Source organism: Cupressus sempervirens, chromosome 10 (assembly GCF_028749045.1).
Source record: "Cupressus sempervirens isolate cs-2001-9-10 chromosome 10, ASM2874904v1, whole genome shotgun sequence".
Taxonomy (NCBI): domain Eukaryota; kingdom Viridiplantae; phylum Streptophyta; class Pinopsida; order Cupressales; family Cupressaceae; genus Cupressus; species Cupressus sempervirens.
Window position 1 is genome coordinate 40,262,971 of NC_143127.1, and position 13,228 is coordinate 40,276,198.

The window sequence follows — 13,228 nt, forward strand, 5'->3', positions numbered from 1 at the left end:
TTCCCTTTTGGACTTAGATTGGGCCTCGATTGAGTGCATCTAGATTTTTCTCCTTCATTGAATTATCAAATGTCAGAGATCCACCCCCCATAGTGTTATTTTAGCTGTGTTTGTTGTCCACCCTTTTAGGCTAGCAACCATTTTCAACCTAATTTGGTTCCTCACCACCTTTGTTGCTTTTTAGACTCTGTTGAAGGCTAACACAGATACTCTAACTTGGCATATTTCTCTTTAGTTTCTGCTTTAGACTTTCATCCTGCATCTAGGGCACATTTTTGGTACACTCAGGATACTATCCTACCGAGATCGGCCAAGATAGACATCAACTGTCTTCCTCCCTACTAGCTCTCATTGGATGCTCTAGCTCAATTCCTCCCTCTTGATTAGACTTGACATATACAGATAATATATTATCCAGACTTGGGTTGATCCTCTAAGGGGTTTACGCCCAAGGATGGCATTCTATGGTGAACACTTCTTGGATATTCGAGATAGGATCATTTGGCACCCAGGTTACTTAAATAGATAGTGGACCCATTCCCTACATATCTCTCTTTGCTCCCTAAGGGTGGGCTTTCATCAAATCTAGATTCGGATCGACCACCATATCGATAGAGAGGATTGAGTTTTTATACTTTGTACCATGGTGAAAGTAGAATCTAAGAACCCTTTCCTATTTAGATGCCCCATATACTATGAGATCAGAGGGAGATTCTTTTGTTTGTTTAGAGAGTGCAAATCCTTCTTAGACTTCTTTAGGTACACATATCAACATTTCCTTACACTCTATCTTTGTGAAGCCATACAACTTCGTAACCATACTTTGCAACTATCTTTTCCCATGGGTCAAACCTAGGTAAAACTTATCACATGCTTCTTGTCACCCTCATCTTTTGCGTGAGGTACAAAGTGACTATATAGTTTCTTGGATACTAGCCACTCTAGATCAATGAAACCTTGTAGTTCTCCTCTCCACCAAAAACACTCCTTCCACAATACTCAACGATAATATAGAGTCCCTGGTCACCCCATTCTTCTCATTCATTGTTGTCCTTCCCTCTGAGGAAGGATGCCCGATCCCTATTCTTGTTTAGGGTGACTCTTGCTCTCTTCTTCATCCTCATTTTTAGGTTTTGTGCTTGCTCTTTTATCAACATCATTTGATGTTTCATTTGGTGCTATCTTCTTGGTGGTAAGATCCCAGTCCCATAGACCTGTGTTGTTGTCTCTTTTTGGACATTAATATTATCTTATCTTATCAGGTACATATTAGTCCTCATTAGGATACTTTGAATCTCTATGAAGAGATTCCAACCTTGTTAGAAGTTGTTGAAGGTAGAAGGACCCACTGTCGAAATAGCTTAAAGGGAAAGACCACTGAAATCATTGTCTAACTGATCTTTATATTATCCCTTGTAGAATAATACAAAATACAACTGATATCAACAAATCATACTCTTTCTTTGACCTATTACCATGTCTCTTCTATACCAAATACTTCTTAGGTCTCAATACTAGATCCGCTTACTTGCATCACATAACCAATCCCTTAGATCACTTATGCATTATGCTTGGCATATCATTTTACAAAAATCACATCTTACAACCAAGGAAACAAACCCTCCTTTATACCAAGTCCTAGATTACATTATTGAGTTAGCTTTGAACCTCTTTCAATTTATAGTTACAATATAGGACCTCATTAATACAAGTTCCATCATATTTTCATAATTATCAAAGTTGTCAGTTCACTATCTTCTCAATCTCTTCATATGTGAAATTTTTGACTTAGTGTGGTTAACCACACCATTTTCAACATGTCTTCTACTAGTGTCTAAGTGCGCTTATCTAGATTCTATCTTTATTGGGACATATAATCCAAACATCACAAATTGCTTCTTAGGAACTTTGTGAGAACACAATCTTCAATAAATCACAAATAACTGTCACTAGTCTTTGAATTTCCACATGAGCTCTTATCCAAGACACCAAGGAACTCTCTAATAGTCCTCAACACAACATAACCTAATCCGCCACCTTTTAATTGTGCAACCTCAATCTTTGTCTGCTACTTTGCCAGTCTTCTCAGGATCACCAATATGTCGACATCAATGACAAACACAGACATGAATGAAACATTTAACCATTGTAACATTCTCTCAAGTTCTCCAACAATGCTAGGATACTTTCCCATAGGAATACCATCAGTATTCATGCTAAAAATCTCCCCCTTTGGCATTGTTGGAAACATAGAATGAAAAACATTTAAGTTCCATGAATACCAAATACAATGCTGTTGCTATTGTTGCTCTCATATTTTGAAATCTTCTTCATCAATCATATTTTAAAATCCTCTTCATCAATCAAATATTGTAGTCAATGCATCTCCCCTATTGACATATCTCTTCCTCATAAAATTTGTATATAACATCTCCCCCATACTCAGGAGTTCATGCTCTCCCCCATTCACAAGAGATGTTTTTCATGTGTTCTCTCCTCCATTGACATCAATGAAAAATGTATTATTATGTCAATCTGTTGCTCAATTAGCTCAAGTGTCCAGATACATTGAAATACCAATTACCCAAAGTCCTTCATGTCTCAACTCAAACACAGATACTCCCCTGTAGAGGAAGCATCACGTATTTTGTCCAGCAAATAAATTAGTGCTTTGTTATCACTAGACTGATGCAACTCTCTACATTAATTACTCAAAAGTAGGCTAGGGAATAAACCCAAGTATACCTCTCAAATACTCAAATGTATCCTTAGGTAAAGGCTTTGTAAATATGTCAACAATTTTCTCTTTCATGTTTACATACTCCAATATGATTTCCTTCTTTGCAATTTTCTCTCTCGAAAAGTGATACTTAATAGATATGTGCTTTGTCTTTGAGAGTAACACATGATTCTATGAAATAGTGTACTTATGTTATCTCAATGAATGATAGCAAGTTTTGAAAACTCTATCCTAATATGCTTCAACATTTGCTTCATCCAAATTATCTGATTGCAACTATTTTCTGCTGCAACATAATCTGCTTCTGCAGTACTATGTGAAATACAATATTGTTTCTTTCTCAGCCAAGAAACTAATCTTTCTTCAAGAAAAAATACTCCACCACTTGTACTCTTTCTACCATCCACATTGCCTATGCAATCTGCATCAATGTATGCATATAAAGTAAAGTCATTTGATCTATCATACCATAGTAAAATATTAGGTGTACCTTTCAAATATCTAAAAATTCTTTTTATTTCTATATAATGTGATTCATTAGGATCAACTTGAAATATTTCTACTATACTAATTGCATTAGCTATATTAGGTCTTGTGTGTGTCAAATACTACAAATCTCCAATCATAGATCTATACTTCTTTTTCTCAACTGTAGGTGTCTTATTGTTGCTAGATAGCTTGTGACAAGTTACCATAGGTGTACCTAGGCTTACAACTCTCTAAAATAACTCTCAACAAATCTTTCAAATACTTAGTCTGAGACATTCTGCACAATCTATAAACCCAAGAAATACTTCATCTCACCAATCATGCTCATCTCAAATTCTTTCTTCATATCTACCGCAAATGCTTCACTTTCTTCATCATTAGCTCCAAAGATTATGACATAACAAATACCACAATTATCAATAAACCATTATCATCTTTTTTTAAATATAGGTTACTATCTACATTACCTTAAATAAATCCCAACTTCATAAGATGCTTTTCTAATCTTGCATACTAGGCTCCAGGTGCTTGTTCTAGTCCACACAATTCTTTCTTCAACTTACATACCATATCTTCTTCTATCAAAGGAAAACCTTTAGGGTGCTTAATGTAAACTTTTTCTTCTAACTCACCATTCAAAAATATTGACTTCACATCCATATAATACACTTTAAACTTTTTCTTACTTGGATAAGCCAAGAACCTTCAAACTGCTTCAATTCTGGCAATAGGTGCAAATGTCTCCTCATCATCTATACCTTCTTGCTGTGACTATCCTTTGCATACCAGGCTTTCTTTGTTTCTCACAACTTCACCTTTTTCATTTATCTTGTTTCTAAAATATCCATTTAGCTCCACTGATATTCTTCTCTTTAGGTCTTGAAACCAATTCCCAAGTGTTATTCTTCTCAATTTACTCTAATTCTTCTTTTATTGCTTGAATTCAATGATCATCCTTGTGAACTTCACCAACACTTTTAGGTTCAACTTGAGAAATCAGACACAACTCTTCATAAACCTCGTTTCTTGTCATAACTTCTATGTCTTTGCTTCTAATAATTTTTCAAGCTTGGTTATTTTTTGTCAAATTATTGTTTGGCATTACTCTTTCAACTCTTCCTTCCGCTCTAGTTTCATATCTTTATTCTTCTCTCTATTCCACAACTTGAATCTCACTCTACAAATCATTGTTTGTTTCATAAAATAATTCAATATTTTCTTGGTTAGTCTTAGGATTAGCTTCTTCATCAAAATTGTAATCAAGTATTATTTCTTGAACTCTAAACTTGTCATCCACTTTAACATTTGCGCTCTCAACAATAGTCTTAATCCTCTGATTAAAACATCTATAAGCTTGTCTTTTCAATGAATAACCAAGGAACATAACTTCATCACTTCTTGAATCAAACTTACAAATATTATCATCTCTCTTAATGTAACACTTATTTCCAAAAATTCTAAAATACTTCATTGATGGTGCACTTTTGAACCATAATTCATGAGGAGTCTTGCTTGTACCTTTTCTGATATGTACTCTGTTCATTGTATATATTGTTGAATTTACTACTTCTCTCCATACCGTCTTTGATACATCATTTTCAAACATCGTTGTTCTTTCTACTTCTGTTACAAACATGTTTCTTCTCTCAACTATACCATTCTACTCAGGTGTTTTAGGAGTTGAAAGCTGTCTCTTAATACCATTCACTTCACAAAAAATGTTAAAATTGTTTGAAGTAAATTCTCCACCTCTATCATAGCTTAGACATTTAATCTTCCATCCAAATTCATTCTCAACTCTATTCTCGAACAACTTATGCTTCTCAAATGCTTCAAACTTTTCTTTAATAAATGCTACCCACATCATCCTAGTATAATCATCAACAAGAATCATGAAATTCCTTTCACCACAGAATCCTTTGTCTTTGTAGGACCATCAAATCTGTGTGAACAATCTTCAACTTTGCTATTGTAGTGAAATTCTTGCTAGGAAAATAACTTTTCTTTAGTTTAGCCATAACACATTCCTTGCATACTATTGATTAGTCATTTGGCATGATGCTAATGGTAGAAATTCCTACAAAATCTCTCTCTTGAAAAGCTAATCAATGACCAAATCCAAGGTTCTAGATGATTATTTTTCAACCTACTAGCTAACTCAATCGAAGATAAATGTAAATGTTCACAATGAGACCTTTGCTGGTATCTACAAATTCTACACAATTTTGATGAAATGTACCCACAATACCAATATATTTTTGTATTTTCTATTTTACGATGAATGCAACTTCTTATCAATGCAATTTTATGAATTCCTATTTTAACCACATGCTTGAAAAATAAATAATGAAGATAAAGTAATGAGAGATTAAAAAAAATTATTGGAAGAGAAATTCCTAATAAACATAAGCCAAAGTAACAACAGGTTTGTGAATTAAATTATCAAAAGGGCTTGGTAAGAAACCAATGAAATTAGGAGCAACACTTCGTTAACTATATTGATGTAATTGTCAATGGGAACTTTAATGAAATTGAAAGATGTTTCATGATTCATAAAATCATGTAGCCATGAGAAGTGCGCATCCACGAGACAAAACACTATGTAAGAAAAAAGATGATCATTTCTCCAATTCTTCACAACAATGAAATTTGTTAACATAAGGCAAACACTCAAATTTAAAATATCACACAATTATCACAATGCAATAAAACCACTAGCTCCATTATTATTCATGAACATGAATTGACAAAAATAACACACTTCTTCAAGATTTACAACACTCTAAATGAGAGCACCAATAGCATTTATTATTGCATCAAAATATTGGCCCAAAGTACATATTACATCTGTGTCTTTATAAGAAACCCTCTCCTCTTTTTGTGTTAGGAGTGAGAGCTCTTCTAATGAAAAAACTATGCTAAAAACTAATAAAATAAAATGAATTATATACAAACTGATTCTCTAAATGGCGTTAAGTAGGTCTCCACCCTTTTTTATACCAGTTAATGGGTGCATAAGCCTTTATATGACTTAAAATAATAAAAGAAGAAGATAAGAAGAGAGAAGCCGTGAGATGATCTAGGAGTCACTAGGACTTCTAAAAATGAAAGCTTGGCCTTCTCTAGGTGTTTTTGGGAGTTGAACTATTATCAAAACACATTTCTAGTGTATGAAATGCTCAAAAATGGCAATTGGCAGTTAACTATCAACACACCTCTTGATTTGGTGCACCTTGTGAAAACACATTGCTATGAAAAAAACACCTTCTAAAAAGTGCACCTTCTAAAAGTGAACAAAATGACAGAATTTACCTAAGTGTGATAACTCAATTTCCAAAATCTGTGTTTTCTTCCCTTTGGACCAAAATGATGTTTGGATGTGTTGTTCTAGACTTTTGGATGATGGTGGTGATCTCTTGAGTTCCCAAAAAATCTAAGGACTGATACTTATTACACAACACTTGGTGGTAATTACTGATCTCTAGCCTAGTATTTGTAAAATCCTACAACCTAGAACCTAACTCTACTTGTGCTTCTTCAATTTTGAAGATCTGTCTAATATCATCTTCAAAGGAAGATGCCTCAAAAAGTGCTCTAAACTATTGCACTACTAAAGATAGTTGAGTTCCTTATTCATCCCTAAAAATCTCTAGGCTGGCAACACTATAGTATTTATCCACTTCAAAAAATTGTTTTTGAGCTTTATTTTTCATATCTTGAATATCTTTATATAATCCTAGCATGACTCTATTGCTGGCTGATACCTTCTCAATCCAATCATCTATTTTATCTAATTCCTCTGCTGTATATACCTCCATTAGCATCCAATACCTTAGATGTTTGATAGTCTTCAATACTTTGAAATAATTTGTCCAGGTATGCACTTCATCCATTAGCCCAAAATATTAGTTTATTACTATGAATAATTTGTCAGCATTATTTTGGATGTTGTGTAGAATATTCAAATTACCATCAATTATTTGTACCCTTGTATCTTCAAAACTATGATACCACCTTTTACAAGTGCCCAAAAATGAATCAATTTCTTTCGTAACCTATCTTCATTCTTTCTTCTCCAAAGAAACCCCTAAAGTAGCCTCTGGATGGTTGGGGTCAATTGCACCTACTATTTCATTAACATATCCTTTTAGAATTGATTTTGCTTTCTTAATACCAAATTTTTTGACTCACCTTGATCCAAGTGTGTAAACAATTGCTTGAGGCCCATGGTGATCAAAACCTTGGCCTCATCAACTGTGGGCCTTCCTAAAACTATCTCCTTCATCTAATAGTCTTTTGGAGAAATATCTTCAGTATCCATATGAGTAGGTGAGATGGCAATGTGTGCCAATACATCTTCATTCTGGTTCTTCATGATAAAGGCTAGTCTCTTAGCATCACCTTTAATAGATTCTAGTACTTTGACTACCTTTGTCAACTCTGCCATACCATCCTCCTTGTATTCCATATATCTTATTTGGCAAGTTAAAACTTCCTTTTTAAATCAATCTAGAGTAATTCCCATTGGGGACATGTATTGAGCTGATGATGTTGATTCCAAAGCTAGCCCTTTCCCCCTATCACCTCATTTCATAGTCTTCTCTTATCATAGGAGCACTAATAATTGAGCCTCTATTTTTTCATGTGGCAAGGATCTAGTCCCTTCTTTGGGGGTAATCTATTCTCCTTCCTCAGAAATTCATCTTTCTTTTGATACTTCGTCTGCATGTAACTAGACATACTCATCTCCTTCTATTGTCTTTCTCTAAGGGTTTGTTACTGGAGGAGGTATTGTAATTTCTTCCTAATCTTCCTGAGAAGGAGGCATAGATAGAAGGTTCATTGATGGTGGAGGAGGTATACTAAGTGGCCCTTTGGGTAAGGGAGGTAGCTAATCCCAATACTCACCTAGTGGTTCATTTGAAGGGGCATCTGTTGGAATTCTTTTACAATAATTGAGAAGGGGGGTGAATTAGTTATCCAAGGTCTATATGTACAATTAAAAATTTTCACAACTTATTGAACCCATATCCATAAAACATTTTCATCATGCATGCATCCATTAGATCATACATTCACTTAAACTTGTAGGTTACTGTCAAATCAACTTTGCAGAAATGTAAACATGAAATATAACTGATTCAATAACACATTTGACATAATGAGTTAATGTAGAAAACAAATTTTGGAAAAACCACCAATAACATGCTACTCATTCTCACTCTTCTGAAGTGATTCCCTATGAAAAGCCAACACTATTAAAGATTACAATGCACACTGTTAAATGTGAGGTGGTTAAAGGATTTTAATCACCCTGTTAGGAGTGAGCCTTGTTAGAGGACTTTATATCATTCACTTGGAATGTCACCTAGTTAAAGGATTTACAAATGACTATTAGGTCAACCTTAATCTAAAAGATTTACCCTAGACTGATACAATGATTAGAAAGTAACAATAAGGCTTGATTTGATAACAACTTACAACACACTTGTACATTACAATTTTTTTTTTTAGTCCTCCATTCTCCTTGGCTTTCACACAATTCAGCTTTGACAATTTTTTTTACCCTCTAAGTGTCCATACCATTAAGCCTTCTTGATTTTCTTGCCAATGTAGTCTCTTCTCTTAGGTCACTGAATAAAGCAATACCCTAGACTCCTTGTCTTCCTTAGGTTCTCGCACATGAAAATTTTTTCTTCTCACCAGCCATCTCTATAAATAGAAAATTAAGAGCTTTTTCCATTCATCCTCCATAATCCATTTTAGGGTTAGGTTAGATTAGGTAGGATTCAATCAATCTACCCGTCATTTCATTTCATTCCCTTCTAGAAAATTCTCCTTCAATTCTCTTTGAATTTCCTCAAAATGGTTCATCATGAATTCTGTGCCATCAGCTCATCAAGCTTATCTTCCACATGGTTCACAAAACCCAAGAAATCAAACTTTTCAGCTCAAATTTACCAAATTCTTGATCTTTCTCATAATGCTAACACTTGGCATTAACTGGCTTTTGATGCTCAACACATACTATGTTGCTCGACATCTTAGATTAGTTAGCATGAACTAAAGTTTATAGGTGCTCAATGTCAACTAAAATTTACTTGGCTCACACTAAAATTTACTTTGCTTGACTCCAACTAATTTTTTTCTCAACTTAAACTAACTTTGCTCAACACGTACTGTGCAAATTTTTAAACTAGGAAGACAAACTTCATTTAACTTGTTCTTTTGAACTTAATTAGTGTAACCATCCTTTGCAACCCTAAGTAGATTATCAATGCACTATAATACTATTATCTTAAATAACCCTTGTACTCATTTTCCATATCATAACTCAACCTTTCATCTAGGTGCTATTGTTACCTCATTTGATCAAATCCTCTTCATCAATAAAAAAAATGATAGTACTGAAATCATATAAGCAATTGTCTTACCAACAAGTACTAGGTTTGACACCAGTGACAAAAAAATGATTGATACACATTTATCATACTTGTATCAATATGTTTTCAACAATATCCCTTATCATTTTCCCTACCATTTGCATGCCTACTAGCACGAAGTCAAAGTCAAAAATATTGAAGACATCTATCCCATCTCCTCCCGTCTCTTCAGTCCATCCTTACTTTTCTTGATCAAAGGCTTTTATTTGAGTTGACTATTTTGGGATGGAAGATGGTGTTTACGTTAAGTTATTCCTCCTTTCCTCTTTTGTAGCTCTTACTGACTGGGTTCTTCTATTGAGTAGGATATACTCAATTTCCTCTCTTTCTTCCTCATTTTGATTCCCAGGTATGGTCTCTGGAACTTGATGGGACAAAGTACTTTTCTTCCTCAACTTTCTCCTTTCATCTCCCACCACCATCATCTTAGTTTGAATTCTCTTAGACACTAACAGGGTGGGCACTGCTTGGGTTACTGGGGCTTCTTCTACTAAAGCCTCTACTTGCTTAGTTTGACCCTATTCTTGTTGGGCTAGTTTTGGCATAGTTTGTTCTTGTCGGACCTCTTCCTATTGGGTTCTTTCTTAAGTAACCCTTTTTCTTTTCTTACTCTTTACCCTCTCAGTTTTGAAGTGTTGCACTTCCTATTTGTGCTGATGTACTATCTCAAGATTTACTGGTGACTTCACTAGATATGTAGGGATTGTGCCATTCATTCCTTTACCCTTCTTTGGCCATGCGATTGCTTGCAAAGTTGGAGCATGGGGAACTACATCCAAGAGGAAAGATTTCCTAACCCACTCCTTGGTTAATTATATAACATGTTAGGCCCTGTGATCAATATCATTATTCTCCTCTTGATCAATCTTTGCATTCATAATGGGTCACTCATAGATCTTGTCCCTATTGTATAATGGATCCATCACATTAGGAGTTTCTTTGTTCCACACCTTTATGGGTACTTCCAAATTAAGTGCCCTTTCTGCTAGCTATAGACTCATCCTACAATAGTCCCTAATTTGAACATCCTAGTCATCTACACATTTCATCCAATGATCTTCAATCATTGCATCTGGTATGAAATTTTTCCCTACAAGATGTTGTACCATCCCATGTAGAATCAAAAGTGGTTATATCCTATTTCTGCTTGACCTCGAAGGCTCTGATGGTGATCAACCATATCGATGTCTTATTGTGTTGTTTTCATAGTTTTTCATAAGATGAGGCTAGTTGCCTTGCTATCTCCAATAGTAACAATCTATCTGAAGGATAATGAGAGATATTTTTTGGGCACATGAGGGTACCAGCTACATCGATGTAGGAGAACATGTTGAATATATGAAATAAGCTGTTGCTTGTGCTATTTGAGCTGCTGCTTCTACTGACATTCTTTTAGTATAGTTTCCTTCAATAAATTGAATGATAACAAAAATGAATCCATCATTTACCAATCTATATTCAAGGATCTTAAAGGGAAGCTTCTTTCTCATGAGTTGAGGGTAGACTATGCATGGTCATGCGTTTGCATCTTTCATGCTTCCTTTCTTGACCAAATGAAGATAATTTGTTGGCCTTGTGGCTAACAAGTACATGACATAGGAGGCCATGTAGAATCATGGATCATTCTTTACAAAGATGAGTTGCTCATCTAAGTTGTCATTGAGAATCCTAGCCCAAATCAATTGGCATTCTTCTTTTTCTAATGGTTTCTATGAAATTCACCATCCAAGTCTCTAGGTGACTTTCTACTGGGAGGCCCATGGCTCTACTCAAATGGACTATAGAGTAGCCAATATCATCAATCATATATCCTTAGGTCATGTCAACCTTTGCACCTTTTTGGTTTGATGGTGGCTTGGTGATGAGGTACTTACCTTGTACTAGCTCCCTTGTCTCTAACTTGTTCTCCCTATACCATCAGTCTGCCATGTCATAAGTGATTTGCAAATATTGATCTACTCTTGGGAGATGGAAGACCTTCTTAATATTTTGTGGCCTTATGTATAACACAATTTATCTTTTCACACTCTTAACTACCTTCTCTGCTGGTACATAGTGGTGAGCTAGACTCATTATCAATTCAAATGACACAACATATATTGGATGGGAAGCCACATTCACTAACCCACTCCTGATCAATGCTGACACCATTGTTGATCTTTCCTTGGTTTTTTTGCAAAATAGTAGAGACACATTCCAATTGATATGCCCTAATTTGGTATCATGGATTTTTTGAATGTTTATCTATGAATCTAGAATTCTTCGGTGCTCCTTGATATTTGAAAGCCACCAGTTTGTGAGTGATTTTTTGCAGCCATAAAAGATGAAGATGATGCCATTTTATCTATACAAAAGACAAATGTTAGTGTATCATCAATAAGAAACCAAAAGACGCTCTAATAGACTCGACCAAACTGGCCAAAATTGACAAAACTGGAAGAAATTGACAAAAATGGCCTAAAAAGTGCACATGTGCACCTTATTTTCATGCCTTTTTAGTAAGTGCATCTTTCCATATGTGCATGTTGCATACCCTACCAAGTGGGCATGTGCACTTCCTTTGTAATGGGTGTGTCTCATTTGTTAATATACATAATGCGCTGCATGCACACTCTTGTGCAGTGCACATGTACACACATGCATAGGTGTGCATTGATTTTACCTTATGCACTGCCAAAGATGGAGGATGAGATGTAGAGGTGTGAGAGTGTGAATGTGTGCATGTGTGGCTCTAGAGACTCTAAGATTCAAGAGTGAATGTTAAGAGGTGGCGGGGGGGGGGGGGGGGAGTCTTGCTTTTATAATTGCATGGATCTTATGGGTGCGCACATGCACATGTGCACACTTTTGGAGTTCAAGTGTTGTGGGTGCACATTATACATCATTGATGGGTGCGCATGTGTGAAAGGTGCACATATGCACACTTTTGACTCACGTAGGAAATTTTTTCCTCCTGACTAATTAGTCTTGCTTGGGATTGACCAACTAGACATCATGGACTAACCTAGACCTAGAGGGAGACCCTATTCACTGAGGTGCCTATGCCTTATTCTAGAGAATGGGATCCCTCACCCTAAAAGTAAAGAGGGGATCCCTATTTTGAATAAAAAAATGGAGTGTGCATAATGAAGCCATAAAAAATACAATATTAGTAGGCTTCACAATTTTAGGAAAATCTCTTACTACAAATGTAGTGCTTACTTTCACAATATTATCAAAGTTTATGTGATGAAACATTCTATGCCATAACCAAATATTTCTAACCTTAGCAACTAAACATGTCATCTTAGTAGGATTCAAGAAAAATATTACATATAGATCTTGTACCAGTACCAATCATCTTGCCATTCTTATCCTTAATAATACATGTCTTTTCTGTGAACTACGACTGCTATCCCTTGTCAATTAGCTGTGCAAGACTCAAAAGATTATGTTTCCAACTCCTATTCCCTTTATCTAAGAGGCTTCATTATTTCCAACTCTGATAATTCCTCCATTATAACTATTGAACTCAACAAATTTATTCATATCACTAGTCATATGATGTAAATAACCA